Source organism: Triticum aestivum, chromosome 4B (assembly GCF_018294505.1).
Source record: "Triticum aestivum cultivar Chinese Spring chromosome 4B, IWGSC CS RefSeq v2.1, whole genome shotgun sequence".
NCBI classification, from domain to species: domain Eukaryota; kingdom Viridiplantae; phylum Streptophyta; class Magnoliopsida; order Poales; family Poaceae; genus Triticum; species Triticum aestivum.
Genome location: NC_057804.1, coordinates 228735575 through 228740494, shown reverse-complemented (window position 1 = coordinate 228740494; position 4920 = coordinate 228735575).

The window sequence follows — 4920 nt, the reverse complement described above, 5'->3', positions numbered from 1 at the left end:
AGTCCTGCACTGATGTAGTGTTCGAGTTACTGGCCAGTACCGCTGTCACAAGCTCTTCTAACTCGCAGCCTGAATCACTTAGGCTTCTTCACTCTCAGCTACAAGCTGGAAGGCATCAGTCAGATGTGCTACGGCAAGAAACCGAAGGACTGAGGAAGTCCCTGCAGAATTCAGATGCATACTTTCTAGTGCAACAACAAGCGCTGGAGGATTTATGTGCCAAACAAGAGAAAGTTAATAAGCTTGCTAAGCATCTGGCCAATATTATGGGTACCCAAGATATTATTTCTTGAGCTCTTTCTAAGTGGTTTCAGTTCTGGACTTGTTTTGCTGCAACATTTATTTGCACTAGTCTCCAACTTTGACAACTAGTGTACGTGATATGCTGCTTTGTTCCCTATATTTGCACTGGTGGCGAACTTTGATGCCCAGTGGATGTAATATGCGTAATAGTCGTAATAGCCTAGCATAAGTTGCTTGCTTATTTATTTCCTTGTTTATTTGTTTGCTTATAGTCAGTGAAGTTCTTTTTCCGCGGTTTGCTAGTGGCCTCAATAACCTGTTTTTTAAAACTAGGCCACAATAACCATGGGATACATATTTAACGTAGTGACTATGGGCCTCCTATGTGCCGTAGAAACAATGGGCCTTCTATGGGGCGTAGCATCAATGGGCCTTCTACGGGCCGTATGATCGATTGGCCAATAACGGACCGCATCATGTGACGTAAACGGGCTAGAGCTGGAATCGCCCGTTGATGGGCCGACCATAACGGGCCGTCATTAATCAGCCATATTTGATGACGCTATGAAAACGGACCAACGGATTAACGGGCCACAAACGGGCCGACTATAACCACGAGCTGAATTTGGCCCACAAGTAGAAAAGGCTAGTAACAGGCCGTAAGTAACCGAATGCTGGAAATGAACCCAAGAATAAATGGCCCTTGAGAAGGCTAAAAGGTAACACATGCTGGAAATGGCCCAATGGAATAATGGAGCATGAATGGGTATTAAGCGATACATTGTTCATTACGGGCCAGTTTCAGCCCGGGCCGTTGATGGGCCAAGAGTTACAAAGGGCCTCATATGGGCCAAAAGACGTGATGGGCCATGCATGGGCCGGAAGTTACAATGGGCTGGAATCATATTGGTCGGCACAAATGACGCTACTGGGCCTAATTCAGATAGGCCGTGACTTAGCGGGTTGTAAATAGGCTATATGCAAACAGGGCGTCAGCAGGCTTTCCGTGGGCCGGCCCGCTACCTTCTGACCAAGTCAAACGGGCCGAACTTTTAACCGGAATGGGCCTCTTTTGTGCCATGGCACGTGTCAACGTATCATAGGCGCCTTTAGTCAAATGAGTGGATGACAACTGTCCCAGCGGTGAACTGAGACGTGGTTCCTCTGGCCATAGAGAATCTTACAGTAGAAAGTCCCCATTGGTTCAGGCTGCTAACGGGTTATGGGATCCAAACCAGAACCTGATAGCTTAACGGCGACAAGTTACAGTCGATGCCACGTGTCGGTCACCCTTGACGAAAGCACTCCTATGATGCGTGATTTATCATCACGGAAGTGTACACTTCCGTGATGATAATTTTGGTAATGTCATGGAACACTTCTACGAGAGCACAGGTATCACTATCTTGATTCTGTCATGAAATCATCATGGATGTACATGCATGACAGAAAATGTGACCTACTGTGACAAACACGTATCATCACGGAAGTGTATTTTTTTGTAGTGTGTATCCACACATGTATTTAAGTTTCCAATCAATACAATTCTGGCATGAATAATAAACCTTTGTCATGAATAAGGAAATATAATAATAACAACTTTATTATTGCCTCCAGGGTATATTTCCATCAAAGGAGATGGTTTGAAGGGCTTGAGCTGGCAGATGAATATTCTTTGAGTGGAACTGGCATGCTTCACACTTGGTGACGAGCTCAGTTGCATCCCAAAGGGAGGTGGGCCAATAGAATCCTTGCTGGAAAGGTTTTACGACAAGTGCCCTAGATCCCAGATGTGAGCCACACACACCTCAATGTATTTCTACCAACAACATTAGTCCATCTTCTTGACTCATACATTTTAGCTTCACACCATTGGGCCTCTTTCTATACAGAGGGTCGTCCACAAACTGATACACACTTGATTGCCGGGCCACTTTCTCAGGTTCCTCTGGATTATCAGGAAGATCTCCTGTTTGCAAGAATTGGACTATATGTTGGGCCCATGCAAGAGCTTGAGGCTCGATGACAAGTACTAAAGGCATCTCCTATGATATGGGATCGCTTGCCTCGACAGCAAGAACTCGAGGTTCTGCTGCAGAGTGCAACTCGCAGCTAGCATAGGGTTTCCCCCGGTAACCTTCTCACGAGTGGCCTCAGGGAGCTCTGCCGGAAAATGTTTGTCGGTGTTGAGTTTTCTTCTTTTCCTGGCCAATGCCGATGGAGAAAGTGATGGTTGGGTTAGGTTGACTACAAAAGTTCCTGGTTCCACACGAAGCTTCTGCGCATCGCACTTCGACAGATCATCAGCAATGCTGTTTTTTGCATGTGGTACGTGCTCTATTTGTAATCCCGTCGAACTGTTCTTCCAGCTTCCTCACCTCTTCCACGTACTCCTCCATAAGTGGGCTCTGGTATCCCTTATTCACCTGCTTCACATCGAGCTGAGAGTCACCGCATGTGATCAAATTCTTTATCCCCAGCTCCACTTCAATTCTGAGTCCGGCAAGGAGTCCTTCATACTCTGCTGTGTCGTTGGTGCCATCTTCCCTAGGAAAGTGCATTTGGATAACGTACCTGAGGTGTTCTCCGGTGGGTGCAACGAGTAACACTCCTCCCCCTCACCTTGCAGCAATAAAGCACCGTCAAAGTACATGACCCATTCCTTGGAGGCCTCCTTGCCGGGGAGGACTGTTTCCACAATTTCTTATTCTGCCGTTGGTGTCCATTCTGCAATGAATTCTGCCAGTGCTCTACTTTATATAATTGTTGTGCTTTCAAACTTCAAAGCAAAACTCGCCTGTTCTAGTGCGCATTCTACTATCCTACCGAAAGCCTCGGCGTTCCTCAAGATACACCACAACGGAAGGTGGCTCTTAACTGTGATTTCTTGATCTTGAAAGTAATGGCGTAGCTCCCTCGAGGACATAACAAGACCGAAGATTAATTTTTGCACCCCAGAGTACCTTGACCAAGCCCCCCGCAAGAGGGAGATGACAAAGTAAATTGGTCGCTGCACCATCTTCTTCCTTGCTAACGACTTCTGATATGTCTCCGTCGTATCTATAATTTTTGATTGTTCCATGCCAATATTATTCAACTATCATATACTTTCGGCAACTTTTTTTACTATTTTTGGGACTAACATATTGATCCAGTGCCCAGTGCCAGTCCCTGTTTGTCGCATGTTTTATGTTTCGCAGAAACCCCATATCAAATGGAGTCCAAACGGGATAAAAAAATACAGAGAATATTTTTGGAATATTTGGGAAATATGCGAGGAAGAATCAACGTGAGACGGTGCCCGAGGTGGCCACGAGGCAGGGGGCGTGCCTGCTCCTCCTGGGCACGCCCCTGACCCTCGCGGGCCCCTCGTAAGGCAATTGTTGCTATTCTATCGCCGCAAGAAAACTAATTTTCGGAGAAAAATCTAGGCGGAAGTTTCAATCCAATCGGAGTTACGGATCTCCGGATATAAAAGAAAAACGGTGAAAGGGCAGAATCTGAGAACGCAGAAACAGAGAGAGACAGAGAGACAGATCCAATCTCGGAGGGGCTCTTGCCCCTCCCACGCCATGGATACCATGGACCAGAGGGGAAACCCTTCTCCCATCTAGGGAGAAGGTCAAGGAAGAAGAAGAAGAAGAAGGGGGGGGCCTCTCCCCCTTGCTTCTGGTGGCGCAGGAACACAGCTGGGGGCCATCATCATCACCGCGATCTACACCAACACCTCCGCCATCTTCACCAACATCTCCATCACCTTCCCCCATCTATATTTAGCGGTCCACTCTCCCACAACCCGCTGTACCCTCTACTTGAACATGGTGCTTTATGCTTCATATTATTACCCAATGATGTGTTTCCATCCTATGATGTCTGAGTAGATTTTTGTTGTCCTACCGGTGATTGATGAATTGCTATGATTGGTTTAATTTGCTAGTGGTTATGTTACTGTCCTATTGTTCTCTCCGTGTCGTGCAAGCATGAGGGAGTCCCACTGTAGGGTGTTGCAATACGTTCATGATTCGTTTATAGTGGGTTGCTTGAGTGACAGAAGCATAAACCAGAGTAAGGGGGTTGTGGCATATGGGATAAAGGGGACTTGATACTTTAATGCCATGGTTGGGTTTTACCTTAATGATTTTAGTAGTTGCGGATGCTTTCTAGAGTTCCAATCGTAAGTGCATATGATCCAAGAAGAGAAAGTATGTTAGCATATGCCTCTCCCACATAAAACATGCTATCGGTCTAGTAAAGTAGTCAATTGCTTATGGACAATTTCACAACTCCTACCACCACTTTTCCACACTCGCTATATTTACTTTATTACTTCTTTATCTAAACAGCCCTTACTTTTTATTTATGCATTCTTTATTATCTTGCAAACTTATCCTATCCAACAACACCTAAAAAGTACTTCTAGTTTCATACTTGTTCTATGTAAAGCGAACACTAAGCGTGCGTAGAGTCGTATCAGTGGCAGATAGTACTTGAGAGAATATTTGTTCTACCTTTAGCTCCGCGTTGGGTTCGACACTCTTACTTATCGAAATAGGCTACAATTATCCCCTACACTTGTGGGTTATCAAGACCTTTTTCTGCCGCCGTTGCCAGGGAATCATAGCGTGGGGTGAATACTCTCGTGTGTGCTTGTTTGCTTTATCAGTAAGTAATTTTTAT